General features: G+C 47.5%; 1 protein-coding gene across 3 annotated transcripts in view; it reads left to right on the top strand.

Annotated features, from left to right (window-relative positions):
- Positions 1-398: 398 nt before the first annotated feature.
- The window catches only part of LOC120949895 (uncharacterized), a 61323-nt gene continuing 47202 nt past the window's right edge, over positions 399-14519 (top strand). The window contains exon 1 of one of the 3 annotated variants that reach the window (XM_040367480.2): positions 399-1845. The gene's annotated coding sequence lies outside the window, so the exon portion shown is untranslated. The remainder of the gene's footprint in view (positions 1846-14519) is intronic. The other 2 variants (XM_040367481.2, XM_040367482.2) reach the window with 2 other exon arrangements.

Below are 14519 nucleotides of genomic sequence, written 5' to 3' on the forward strand. Positions count from 1 at the left end.
GTAATTTCTTTTTTCTTCTCATCTTCTCATTTTGCTTGTTAAGTTTAATTTACATTAAAAATAGAAAAACACACACACATGTAATGTATCGCCACTCGCTCAATATACGCAATACAGGGTTTCCCACGATTTATTGGTCAGTTCCCATGATTTTTTGATTGTATCTCATAGATTTTTGGTTCGTGCCCATAAATTATTAGTATTTTCCAATTGGATATCAATACAATTGGACCAAAAAAATCTGGAAAACAGCCAAAAAATCGTGGGAACGCACCAAAAAATATGGGAACCCACCAAAAATTTATGGGAGCCAACCAATAAATCGTGGTAAATCCTGTAAGCAGATCCAATAACGGGCACAGTTGTGCACCACACTGTTCCGGTTGCTCGCTCCGCAGCTTCCTTATCGCTCCTTCCTGATCAAAGCAACACACATCTTATCACACAGGATAAACATGAGCGGATGCAACGGCACCCTAGGACGGCTCCGTGTCCCGGTTTCGGAGAAAACGTCACCTTGCCACGTCGGCCAAACCCGCGTGCGAGAGTCGAGACGCCAGCGACCGCACATTGCTTCTACCCATCCCATCAAAACAGAGAGCATTCCGGAAGGGCTAATGTCGCACAGTTCGGCCGTGTTGGGTTCCCGAGCAATAGTAGTAGCTGTTTACCAGATAAGGGGTGGGATGCATCGAGATAAGCGGATGTCCTGCGAAAGCGAGAGCGAGCGAGAGCAGGCGAGCACGGCTGAGAGTATCTTGTCGCCCGGGAGAGCAGCCGCACGAAAGCTCATCGTGTCGTCCTTTGCCCTGTCGAAAAAGCACACGCAGCAACCGCGCGGTGGCTGTGGCGGGCCCGATCTTGCACGGGTTCGAACGAACTCGCGTTCAGTTACGGTGAGCAGCTCGTGCGATACGGACCAGACTACGGGGCTTTCGTCGAGTGTCGTGCGCGTCCTGCGAGTGTCCTGACTGGCTGGCTGGCTGGCTGCTGTTGCTGCTGCTGCTGCGGCCCTGCTTTAGTACCTGCTTACCAGCGCCATCGTCTACCCAGTGGGACGTCCAGTTTGAGCGAGTTTGTGTTTGTGTGTGTGTGTTTGAGTGCGTTTAGTGTGAGGTTGCGTTGAATAAACAGGCTCCAGCAGGAGCCGTTTCACGGGCAGATTTCGCCCGCTCCATCTGCGCTCGGATTTACATCCCTTCGCACCCGTGAGCACCCGTGCCCGCAGTTGGTGGATTTTGAGCAGGGAGTGATGTTTAATTGAATTACCCTATCAGCACAGTCGCACACGGGTTCGGGTTTTAGTTCGGTGCCTCTGCCTCCGCTACCAACAGTTGGTTCCGTGGAAGTGTGGGAGCTTCCGGGAGAGGGTGGGCAAGGTTAAGATTTACGACCGTGCTGGGAGGAACAAGGGGCGATTCCACCCTGTTTCGTTCCCTTGACCGCGTGCGTATGTGTGATAGTGCTTGATGGTGTTTGTACGATCATTGGTGAGTGCGCTAGTTTTGAGGTGAGCAGCAAAACAGAAAATTGAAACGTGTGCACAAAAGCGTTTTTCCATTTTGATTTCATTACAATTCCATTTCCATCGCGCGAGTGTATGTGTGTGTGTGAGTGAGTGTATGTATGAGTGAGCTGGCCCGTTCAATGTGTATACACGTACTGCTCGTGTGAAAAAGCAGTAAAGGGGGAAAAGCACAGCCTCCTGTACTCGCACGTGGCTGCCACACCGTGCCACGTGGAGGGAAAAGTTGTCCCCATTAGTGTCAGCGCCAGCAAACGCAATACAGAACCCATTTATCCCGGAGCATTTTGCGAAGGACGACGGCACAGGGCAGCGTTCAGGTATGCCATACAGCTTCCGGGATACAAACAAAACATAAGAAAAAAACACACAACGAACCCACCACCACTGCAAGCAGCAGCAGGGGAAGACGGTCTTCGACGGTCTGGCGGTTTGATTCATTTCTTTTCCGCTTTCGCGGATTCCCATCCAGCCACAGCCACCCACGCAACTATCGGGTTGCTTAACCCACCCGAATCAAGCTTATTGTTTCATGGCGTCCCGCCTTTGCTAGAGGAGTGGGAGGGAGCGTGACTCTCCCCCACGGTGAACAGACGCGAACGCAACCCACAATTTCTCCCCCATGAGAGCGAGAGAGAGGTGTGAAGGGTTGTGTATGTTTATGTTACGTACCGTTTATTATGTTCACTTAGCTTAACGAACGATGTACGGGGCGTCTATTGCCTCCCCCCACCCTCCCATTCCGGATATTCTAGGATTGGCTGGGAAGAAAAGGCTACTTCGCACACAAACACCAATAGACAAAACCCTCCCCCTCGATGTTGCTCGTTTCCTCCTTCCGTGTGCGTCTTGGTGCGTTGTTCGTTTCGATAGCAACGCCAAGCAAGTGAAAAGTGAAAAGGGTCAATCGGGTAAAGCCACGGCCCTACTACCATAGCTACAAGCTACTGGCCAACAGCTACCGCTTGCCCACCACGCTCGATAGTGGCTCCACTAGCTAGCCGCGCGGGTGGCTCTAATTCCCACCCGTAGGGGGTGGCATCAAACCTCCCTCCCCAACTCGGTTCAAGAATCACCAGCAACCGAATAAACATTGTCCATTTCCGAAACGGGCGCAAAGATGTGCTAGCGTGTGCTCCCGCTCCGCGCACAGTGAGCTATTTGGGGCGAATGTGTTGGGCAATTGTTGGATTCAGTGCGATTTTACATGTTTTAAATTAAAACAAAAAATCTACTATTGTATGACGATATGAAAACATTAAAGAAACAGTGTGCTATACTCGATCGAGATTGTAACCTTGAACAAAGGATTGAATGGAGAAGAGCATTGTTTTTAATTTATAAATAATTTATTACCAAACACAACACCTTTTGTGGACATTTCGCTCGCGGCAAGCGTTCATTGTGCGCTGGTGTGCCTTTCCATTCCACCGTTGCCGTGCCTCTTAAGTGGTTACGGGTACGGGAAAAACGGACCGTATCCTTCATTTGCTCCGTTGCTTTGCAGCAGATGCCCGCGTTAGCCCGTCGTCGTCTGGGAAGAATGCTTCGGTGAAAAAAAAAAGAAACACTACGCTCACACTCTCCCTAGTCGTAGGGCCATTCGTAGTTGTAGTAGTTTGCAACAGTACCCAACGCTTCGACCAAACGGAGAGCGAAGGAAGCTATAACGATGGACAGGCGAGGCAACAAAGAGTGTACGTGTGTTTGTGATGTGTCCTGGCGTGTTCAAAAGGAAACGGAGAAAGGACAGCAAAAACACTTAAAGTGACACAATTTCCATGGGGCTGGCAAAGCCCGTCCACGGTCAGGCTAGTGCCAGCGTGTAGCGGAGCTGCTGGGAACAGGGAACGACTGTGTACTGTAGTTCACCCAGGCGAGTGAGACGATCGGTACCGACCAGCCTCCCGACCAGCACAAACAGCCTTCCGGTCCGGCTGCCTGGGCAAAGGGGGTTTGTTGATGGTTCCGTGTTTGATGGAATGGAAAATATCGACATCGGGCCCGGGCACGGAGCAGCTGCTGCCGACTCTCACGCCGGGCGGGACCGTGCGGGCTAGCTGCCCAGAACGGATGCGGTATTGCTTATTGCTGAACTGACGAGCGAGAAAGCGAAAGAGAGAAAGGGAGAGCTACATAGAACAGACAAAAAAAGCAACGTCCCAGATTGTGCGGGAACAAGTGGAAGCTGTGTGAAAACTCGACCCCGAACAAAACTCGAAGCAAACCAAAACAAAAATGGATCCACAGTGGTCGACGATGGTGTTATCGGCCGGATTTGTCCGGGCATCTTATGTGTGTGTGTGTGTGTGTGTGTATTTCATTCCTCCTCATCGGGCTTGGCCGTCAAATGAAGCGGAAACTGTACGAACCGTGTAATGCGGCCGGGATTCGGGATCGTCCGACTGCCATCTGGGACCGGCGTGTCCTGTGTGACAAATCGGATCACCTCGAAAACGCGCTCACCCGTTCACACTCGTTGGGTGTGGGGGGCCGGGGCGAAACAAACTCTTCCCGGAAGCCTCCCACCAGCGGAGCAACAGTTGCGCTACGTGAAGGCTGGTTCCGAGCACCGGGTTAGATCCCGGTACCGTCTTTGGTCCGGGGGACGCCCGGTACGCCCGGAAAGCTACCGAAGCATTATGAATGTGCACAGTACCGTTTACACGCTTCTCTGAAGGGAGTTTCGTTAATGTCGCCAGGTGTCTCGTTTCGTGGAACACAAGTGCGGCCGAGTTTTAGGAACGCATTTAGATAAGGCACCGTCACAAGAAACCGCTCGAATGGTTTGAAGGGGGGGGGGGGGGGGGTTGTTATCGGGCACAGCGACCGGTCAGCAAAAGTATCTTCAATCTTTTTTGTACATAAAAAAACAATATCTGTAAATGTATTCCAATCTCCGTTCGGCCACAATATCAATTGCATATTAATTGTTAATATTTGGTTGTTTAAGCTCAATATAATCTCGCTAGGTTAGAGACCTGACCGAAAGGGTAGTAATCTACCACTTGTTGTAATTGCAACATGAATCAATGTTTTATTTTCCACAAAACGCTTGAAGAATAGTCCACAATCATCTCATTTGCAGCTCGATTCATTGTATTCATTTTCTTGTTGAATACTGAATGGTTTTCGCTACGGAAAAACTGTCCAGCTAGTCCAGCCTGTTCATCAATGTGCCATTTTTGCATTAATCTATTTTACTGCTCCCTTGTGTACACACGCTCAACTGCACGGTTTTGCACTCCCGCTCGACCTAATTTCCATGAGCAAACTGGTTATTCTTTTTTTTCCTCCCAACCGCCGTTGAACGAAATCGAAAACGAAAACGGAAATGGTATTTATTTTCGAATTGATTCTCGCAATTTAAACAAACCGATCGCTCATCACAGTGCCAATCCTTCGGTTCGCGTGCCCATTGGCATTGGTGTGTTTGTGTATGCGAGTGAGTGTTTGTCGGCCGCCAAATACATGACAGCATAATAAAAGCGGCACACAGCCGCAAGACATCCGGCTGGCAGCGGTACGGCGGCCGCCCCCGGCCGACCCCAGCACCGGGCCGTTGTTAAGAGAAATAATTAAATGCAGCCAGCTCGCCACCCTGCTCCCAACCAATCCATGAAACACACCCACAAACACACATACACACACTGTCTAAACGAGGGACCGCCACGAAAGGATGGTTGTGTTGTGTACTCCTCCCCGTGCTTGCCAACGCAGACAACCCTCCCTTCCCAGCAGCGAATGGATTGCGACGGAAAACTCAACCCAGCGCCCGTACTACTTCGGCTGCTGCTGATGCTGCTGCTGTTTGCTCAACGAGGAGCGTGGAGGATGTTGCCCGGTCGGCGGGGAATTTTATACGCTGTCAAACCACGGCACGGCTCGATGCCAAAGCGAAATTGAGATTTCGTGGGTAATCGTGCCGCGAACTCCGTTGCCCCCGTGCGCCGTGTGTTTCGTACCGCTCGCGGGCACGTCTCGTTTGCATTCCCGGGCCGTCAGGGCAGCCCGATGTCATCATTGACTAACCATCTTTGTCAGGTTGTGGCCCCGATGGCATACTATGGGACCGGGGCAGCGGTACAAGTGATGGAGGAGAGGGCACAGTTCGCAAGCGGTCTTGTCTCACACTGCACGGCCGGGGTTTTCTTGCTTGCGGGCGGGCTTGCGATGATCGATGGCACAGGTCCGATGAAATGGGAGCAATTTATCTAGTCGACAACTGTTGTTGTCCTTTTTTTTGTTTTCATATTCCTTTTCTTCTTCTTTTTCTATTTTTTTTTTGTTATGTGGTCTGCGTAACTGGCGTAAAAACAGGCCACAGGGTCTGCCGTGCCGTGGTTGGCTTTCGATTTTCACGGTCAGGGTGATTTATGGTGTGCTGATTTCCATCGATGATTTTCTGAGTGTGCCCGGGTGCCGTTTCCCTAGCCCGGAGGCATCACTCACATGTGTCATAACAACAGCACCCAGGGTGGACCCCGCTGGAACGGTGTCGGAATGGCTTAACTAGACGGTAATTAACTGGCAAATGATGATATTCATTAGAGGGTTGATATAAGAGGCGATACTTTGCACTTTGCCAGTGGATTCAACCGACGGCAAAGCAAAGACAGAGAGAGAGAAAGACATGGTGACAGTAATAACGATTATGACACGCGCTAGTTGACATTTTGACCGCCGGGTGAATTTGTTCCGCAACTCGCAAACGACACAGGGAGGGGAGAAGGAAATAGCGTAAGCGCGTTGGCGTGATTGATGGAGACGCCTGGTGGCCGTTTTCGTGGCAGATGGTTTTGGTAGTTAAATCTTTTATTTGTATTTGTGCTGTAGCTGCAGCAATCTTTTTTTTATTTCAGTTTTTCTAAATGTTCAAGGGAGTATTTAATAAACAGCGTAGAATGAATATGGATTAAAATGAATGTGATGTGTGATTTGTTTAATTAGTTTGCTCTGTGTCATTCACATGAAACCGCTTGATGGGGAATGAACTATAGAGAAACATGTTGTTCAATTATTTGAATGCCTCTTAATCCTTGTAAAAAGTTGAGGCTGACAGCAACTGTACTAATTGCTGTTTGAATAATATACATTCAGTGTTGATAATATAATTGTTAAGACAGTTTATTTTATTTGACATGTTCAATTGCAATGCCAATCATCTTTGAAAAATACACACTACATAATTTATTTGTCAGAGTTATGTATCCTACCTCGACATTGTACTTCGATACATTTCACTTGCGTTTGACTTAATCAGTGGCATTGCGGGTGCACCACTCTTTGATGTGTTTGACAGTGCAACATTATAATTACTAGAGCTTGCTTGCTTATTTAACATAGGTCGACCAAAAGGGTCGTTTAACACAGTTTGCCATAACGCACAAGAGACACATGGGCTACCTTCTACGTTATACATTCGTTTGAACTTTATCGATCAAACCGAAACCGCTGAAAGATGACAAATGCAGCGTATTGAACGAAGGGAAATTAGTTTTGTGGTCTACGATACGATCCTGCCAGTGGCAGCCAGCCATCAACTTCAATCAAGGGTATCCCTATTTGGACACCTTTTGCTTTTACAAACCGAAGAGAGTATTTGAGGGAGCTGAAGAGTGATGTGATCCCCGCTCTACAATCCCACCTCACAACCTTTAACGTGGGAAATGGGTGTGAGGTTGGTTGTGACATTAAGTCTAAAGCGTGGCAACTGCACAACGAGAACCATACATTTGTACCGCTTCTTGCCTGCTTCTTTCACACCGTAAGCCTCTTACATTTTGATCCTTGGGCACTGAAGCGCATGCTGTTCCTTAAAATACACGTTGGTAAGTAAAGTAAGCGTAACTGCTCCAGCGAGCGCCGAATCAATTTGCCCAACAGTGCAAAACTCCCGAAACGACCAGACGAAAAATCACCCATCAACTCCCATTCCCGTCCCATCGGGCACGGTTGATAGATTAGTGATTACTGTTTGTGTAACAAATTTAAGCGGCACATTAAACTGTCTCACATTTCAGCACAACCGATCGCGCCGGCCTGTCAATCAGCGCACCCATTTTCCATCTTTTCCAACAGCGCGAACCGGGATAGATATACTTTTTCCCCTTCCACACTCACACACACACAGTTGCTCCATGGCAGTTTAACGATTTTCGTGCAACGTTTTTTTTATGCTTGTTGTTCCGCTATGCTCATCCAATTTTTTCTTGACCTGGTCAGCGTCACGATTGAAATAAAAATGAACGACATGAAGCGCAAAAGGTTCACACGCCTTTGCATCCCTCGACCGCACGGACTGCCCGGGGCAGATCCATTTTCTCACCTGTTGCACTCCGGGCATTGGGCCGAGCGCCGCGATCATCATCCATCCCCCGGAGCGAAAGCATTATAAATTTTCAAGCTGTCAAAACAAAAGGCAAAAATAATGTACTACACACCGTGGCAAGCTCTTCCCTTCCCCGGTGGAGCCGGTCGGGGCCGGTCCGATATGGTTGCCAGATTTGTGTACCGTTCCGCTCTACTCCCTTCCCTTCCCATTGCTCGCGCGGGTTTACAACATCAAAAACTGCACCAACCGCACGGAGCGACACGGTGGAGGCGATGGAGCGGTTTATTGTTTACATCAGATCATACGGTGCACAACGCACCGTAGTAACTCCTTCTGAGCGTTTCCTTTCCCTTCAGTCTTCGGTATACGGGTTCGGGATATTTCGCGGGTTGGTTTTTGCTTCTGTAGATTATTCTGTTTTTTTTTTTTTTTTTTTTCATGGAAACCATTTTTATTGTACATCTAAACTCTAAAAAGATCGACTTCGCATCGGTTGCACGGAAGAACCATGGACGAGCACAACATAAACAGAAAACTCACCCCCCCATTCTGACTGTTTGTGTACGCGCGTGAGTTTGTGTGCGTGTGTTGTGTGTTGCGAACAATCTCGGCTAGGAAAACAAGTCTGGCGCTATTTTTAAGCAGTTCACCTCCGGGGTCAGATGTTTTTTGCTTCTTCTTCTCTTACTTCCTCACCTCCATCAATCCCCCGTCATCACGATAGGTCAAACCCGAAACGTGAGCTCCACTCGAAACAGCTCAGGAAGTTCGGTAGGAAAAAAGGGAGCAAGTGTGAGAGAGAGATAGAGAGAGAGAGTGTGTGCCCGATGGGTCACGGAACTGGCACGCTGTCGGTCGGTCAATGTTTGAACTTTTCCAGTCAGCATTGATAAATTTTATGGACTCATAAATGTTGAGATGTTGTGTGTCCTGGCCTGACCACCGCTCACCAGCCCAGCCCAGTGCACGCTTTGGGTCGCCTTTCAACGCGAGTGGGCGTTTTGGTATTAAAAAAAAAAAACAAAATCACCCATGCACCCCCCGTCCATCCGTAGTCACGCGGCGGCCAAGGGGAACGACATTAGCCAGCGCACGAACCAATCGGCAAGCGACGACCGTGCAACGAGCCATTAAATTGGAATGGTTTCGGAATGGGGCAATGGGATACGGCCAAAGTTTATGTAATTGTTAGTTCCGATGGTGCTGTTGTTCGTTAAGTTTACGTTTACGCTGATGGGGCACTGGCTCTTACCCCGGCCATGTTGCTCGCTTCCTTCAAAGATATTTGTACTTTGCTGGGTAGGAGAGTAAGAGTGGCTTGAGAAGTTAAAAGGTTGCGCAATTTAATTCAAGGAAGCTTCCTATCAGAATATGTGTAAGTGTGTGTGGTTCGGTGGCTGTTGCTGGCAAAATGTCGACAGTTTTCTTAGTGCAGCAAAACCAATTGGTTTCGGGAGTAATTGAAAGAACTGTTATCACTAAAGCTATGCGAACACTACACAATAACGCAACTGGTGTACTGTATGTCCCTACGATCAAACTTCTGTGGAGATGTGTTGCGAATCAGCGTTGCATTCTTTGCAAACTTTTTATATTGTGAAATGAACAAATTCATTGTATGACAGGTAAAGGTAATATCCTAAAATAAGAATAATTTCCTATTTTGTATTAAAATATGCATTGTATTCCACTCGAACTTCATTGGAATGGTAGGTTCAAATCCAACGTGCACTGTTTCAATATTCTGTCGCTTTAGATTGAGCCCATTTCGCAGAAAATAATGCTTGAATAAATGTGAACAAAATGCGTTGCTATAGAAAACTCAATCCAGTCTAAGGAAAGGAATTGAGTTGAGTCGAACATTTGTGCGGTGGGAGAACAGGACAACACAAACTATCAGATTTGTGAGATCCAATTTAATTGAAAAGTTAATTGAAGGCAATGCATTTATTCCAAACAGCAGGTTTTATACAATGAAACCTATACGTTATCCATGCCGTGTCACTACGTTATTGAAGCACTAGAAAGATCAAGCTCGTCATATACAAACATCATCATATACATCTGGAAATAGCATTTAATATAACTCTACTAATTATGTTAGTCATACATTTTTGGAACTAATAACTTATCACCTGTTTGATGTGCTACGGAAAATTTCACTTGTAAATAGCAAATATTGTACATCAATTCAGTTGAAATTTAACTCTTTTCCAATAAGCCAAGCGCACCACACCTTGAGGTTCCTGCGAGCAAAAATATTTCAAAATTCAAATTAGAGAGGGTGTCCCTAAAAACGGAAATAGATCCACTAAACTTATAGTGTTGCTTAACTTGGATCTGAACTTGAAACAATCTCGGTTAACGAACACTACGTACCGGATTGAGAGCGCTAATGTGAATTAGAAATAAAACAACTTAAATTCTAATGGGGGTTTCGTGTCTTTTGCGCTATCTTTCGTTTACTTTTGATTGGAACGCATTATCAAATTACCAAATTCTATACTTAAACTGCGACTTTAATGCTAAAATATTGTTCTATGTGTTCGATGATTAGCGTGTAGTTTACTTGTTAGCAGTTGCAATTGACACTTTCGCATTTAATGCCTCACCGAGAGAGAGAGTGTGTTCCGCCGTAAAATACCACCTTGTTAGTGGCTTGTGTCTTGCTAGCTTCGTTGATCTGCCAACAATTAAAGATCATAAAAATCACATCCCAGACAGCAGCGGACCTTCAAAACGGCGTACAAATTGCGGGCTGCCCGTTGCACAGCAAAGATCACATTTCGCTGTTAGCATCAACACACGATCCGCACACTTGGCGCTTATTACGGCAAGCCACATGGGGCACGGTGGTCCACTGCTGCCAACCCGCATATCGTTCAATTATCACTTCACATTCGTTGCACGCGCGGGAAGGTGTGTGTGTGAGTGTAGAAACTAAATTAAATTTGAACAAAAAAAGCAACACTGCAATAAGTACCTTCTGTACTGTGCGCCGCGATCCTACCTCTCATAGGTGAGGAGGAGAAGAAGGGGGGCATGTAGAGCAAACTGGGGGAGCGATCACATTCCCGGCTTGGTACGCTGCCAATCCGATACGGTTGCATCCACACCGTACAGGTGTTGTATTTTACCGTGCTTTCGGTTTCGGCGCACGATCTTGCGGTTTTGCTGTGCGAAGCGGTCCAACCCCAATGGGCCCGGGCGCTGATGGTGTTAAATTACACGCGGCAACTGGCCGGTGGAACGATGCCAAGATTTTATCTCGAGAAATTATTCACCAAACCAGCCAGCAAACGGTCACACTAACGCGTTTTTGGGTAAATCGCTTTGCCTATACCTGACACTGTGACTTTCCCTTCCGGATCAAAACGGATTCGATTGGACGAATTGCAGCATGCTGCCCGGCCCGGCACGGTGTACCAAAATGTGCACACTGGCATAATCGAAAATGGCATTCTGGCGTTCTGCAATACAAACACCAAAAAATGAAGGCAACAACAACAGGTGCAACAACTCGGCCCGTTTCGAGGGGCGCATTTATTTTTAAACCCAACCGAGAGTGAAATGTCGATACCCGTTGATGATCGGCATTTGCCGCCGGAAGCAGGACCGCGACCGCTCGAGCACGTTGACGCAGTGCTACGCGGCGTTACGCGGCGTCAAGCTGACGTCATCGCTGTTTACCGTGCGTCGATTGTTGTGTGTTGCGCGTGAAGCAGTCGCGCGGATGATGATGTACAATGCTGACAACTGCGGCGCACTCCATGCGGAGTGCCATGTGAGCAGGCGCGAATGGTGAACGCCGAAAATGTGGTCAAACTTTAAAAATATTCGTTCAATCAACCGTACGTGTGCGCGAGGGGCAGCGGCTCTGAGCGACCGGAACCGAGCTGGAGCTGGTAGACCGAGCCCGCGAAGCTGTCGGAGAAGATGCTCGCCGAAGTGTTGACGCGTCGAGTGCTTGAGCACTTGAAACCGAGATCTTGAGCAGCGAGCGTCAGTGCGTACTGTTCGCATGGCGTGAAGCAATTGGAAAGGCAAGTTTATGCTGTGAACGAAACATGACGCTGGGGAAACGGTAAGGTAGCATGCGCGGGAGACCAGCACGAACCTGCAAACTGCTTCATTTTGCCTATTCATTCACGTTTCCGGTTATTCCGTCCGTGCTGCCTGCCATTGCGCCCCCAAAACGGCGGCATTTTGGTGGCGGAACCGCTGAACGCACCCGGTGCTGGGGATTGAAGCGTGTGCTCATTAAGTGCGTCCGTCGGGCGGACTGTCGTTGGCCGGGGCCGGGCAGACGCGCTGCTCGGATAAACTTTGCTCCCTTTGCACCACTTTAACAAGCTGCTAACCGCAGCTAACATGACAGGCGCGCCATCGTGACAGATTCGCTACGAGCAATCGTTTCGCGCCCGCTGTCGCTGTCGTTGCCGCTTGTTTGTCGATCAGCTCGCACTTACTTGTGTAAAATGTGTGCACCCGGCTCAGCCCGCACCCTTCTAGTCGGTCGGTCGAATCCTTTCGTTTGGTTTGGTCTCGTTGTCTCAAACCGCAGGAGCGGGGTATGGTGGATGGCTTACAACTTGACGCTTCCGTTTTGGGCAGGTGGCGGAAAGGCCTGGTAAATAAACACAACAAGCACACGGCCGCATACAGGCCACAACAACCGGCTGCGGTTGCGGGAGCACTCATCGATAGTTTACGGTTTCAGATCTTGCAGCTGCAAAACTCTCCGCTCTATTGTAAGGTGCAGTTACGCTGTCACCTTCGACAACGATGGGGGAGTTGATTTTTGTTTGTGTGTGTGTGTGTTTTTTTTCATAGCTTGAAAAGGTCACTGTAGCACGAGTGATGTGGTTATTGTTAATTTTCGGCGAAGAGGAGGTTGTAGATTAAGGGTGTAAATTATTGTATGTCTCAGTTGAGTAGATGTTTTATATGAATTATTTGGTTTTTTTCATAGGGCCCAAAATCAAAGTGATGCATATTTAAATTTCATTATTTATTCTTTAGTAGTGTAACATAAAATTTTTCGAAAAAGACAGGAGCTTTTTTAAAAGAATAAAATAAAATGCAACTGCCACACGAATAATTAAAAATTCCGAAAGGACTGGTATGGGAATTCAGCTACTTGTCTAGCATAGATATGTATTCGGGATCATGGCTCGGAGCTCGGACCAGGTGTTCTGAACCAGTTCGAGGTTTTATAGAGTTTGGATCAGTTCCAGGACCAACATGTCTCCAGTGTTAGATCCTGGTTTAGGTTCAGTCTCATTTCCAGGACTGATATCGGTTCCAGATACAGTATGAGTTCAGCATCGGTCCTTCGATTTCCTGAAGTTCAGAATCAGTTTCAGAATCAGAAATGCATTCACTATCAGTTCCAGTACCAGAAAGTACGCGTATAAGTTACAGGGGTACGGCATGAGTTTAGGAATACTTCAAGTGCTGGTATGGATCATTTCTGGGACCTATTTTGGTTTAGGACCAAATTCACGTCTAGTATTGATAGAGATCAGTTTCTATTGTTGTGCTCCTGGGAAATAAGAGGCACGTTGTGTTTTTTAATAACCCATTAACTATTAAAATGATCATGGAAATAGTCCAGGAATATATAACATAACCGTTGTTCCAAAGCCTGTACGTGACTAAGGCTAGATGTAAATAATCAGCAACTCATTAAAAGTCCACCAGAAGCATCATTAATAACGAGACCACTCTGTGTCCTGCTACACTAAAATAAGTACAAAATCCTTCATGTCTGTCATGCTCGATATTGATTGCAGACCGATCATGGGCTTAGTATTTAATTTTATCTGCTATCATCAACACTCGAGCGTTCGCACGCATTAAGCAGTGATCTTAAATGAACATTTACAAATCCCCGTTACGGTATCATCAATTGCCGCGCATCAGTACGGTACAATACCACCAGTTTACTTCGCCATAAGCTTTAATTGAGTTGTAAAATCCCACCAAAGCGCATATAAACATGAACCATCTGGCAGCAATTAACGGCAGCGGTTCTGTACCACACTGACGGCCCTATCAGCCCCCCTCTAATAATGGTCCAATACGGCGCAAGAGCGTTTGCTTTGCGTTAGCTCACCTTCTCCTCCCTCTTCTTTGGTGAAATGATCGTAAAATGAGCATCAAATTAACAGGCCCCAATCTCCCGGTTAATCATGCCCGTGCCGTAGGGCTTTAAACGGACCCGGTGCAGCAAATTTAATTCACTAATCCACGATTATGCGGCGAACGGAGCATCAAAGTGACAGCGGTTTATCACCGGGGCAAGGTCACAACACACGTATGTAAATGCAATTTAGTGCAATACAGTTTGCTGCACGCGTGTACGATTTGTGGTCACACTTCAGCACGACAAAGCAATTCAATAGACGCCGCTATAAAAACAACGGAGCAGGAGGGCGAGAGAGAGAGAGAGAGAGAGAGAGAGAGAGAGAGAGAGAGAGAGAGAGAGAGAGAGAGAGAGCGAAAGACACACCAGATGCGTTGGGAGCAAACATTCACTTAAACCGTCAGGTTTATATTTATTGCGCATTTTATTACAAAGTTCAGGCAAAACCACGCACAGACACTCACACACAACCAACGGATGCGACGGGCGTTTGTTTCGTGCTCGATCAGTGC

This window comes from Anopheles coluzzii, chromosome 2 (assembly GCF_943734685.1).
Source record: "Anopheles coluzzii chromosome 2, AcolN3, whole genome shotgun sequence".
Lineage (NCBI taxonomy): Eukaryota > Metazoa > Arthropoda > Insecta > Diptera > Culicidae > Anopheles > Anopheles coluzzii.